This window comes from Otolemur garnettii, unplaced genomic scaffold (assembly GCF_000181295.1).
Source record: "Otolemur garnettii isolate 467f Iridium unplaced genomic scaffold, OtoGar3 scaffold00003, whole genome shotgun sequence".
Lineage (NCBI taxonomy): Eukaryota > Metazoa > Chordata > Mammalia > Primates > Galagidae > Otolemur > Otolemur garnettii.
Genome location: NW_003852398.1, coordinates 14,970,988 through 14,971,475, shown reverse-complemented (window position 1 = coordinate 14,971,475; position 488 = coordinate 14,970,988).

Sequence of the window (488 nt, the reverse complement as noted above, 5' to 3'; positions counted from 1 at the left end):
GTATGTCCCTTTATTGTCCTTTGCATCCCATAGCAATTTTATCCTTATTGCACTTGATCCCTGAAAGGGAACATACGGGATTTTGCACAGCGTCCACTGAGATGGTGTGTATCACTTACCAACAATATAAAAATACTGTTGGTCCAGAGGGGTTAAGAGCCCCAAATTTAGAGAAAGAAGTCAGAACTCACATAAATAAAGCTCACTATATACTTTGGAGTAAGAGACAGTAACTACTTCTAGGTCATTAGGGTAGTTATATACCTTTTGTGAGTTTCAATTTCTCTTTTTGGAAAACAAATATAAAATGGTTATCTTGTAAAGCAGTTGCATAGATAAGAGATAATATTAACAAGTATGAATGAAATATAGTAAATGTTCAATTAATGTTTATTATTTTATTTTATTTATTTATTTTTTTGAGACAGAGCCTCAAGCTGTCCCCCTGGGTAGAGTGCCGTGGCATTACAGCTCACAGCAACCTCCAA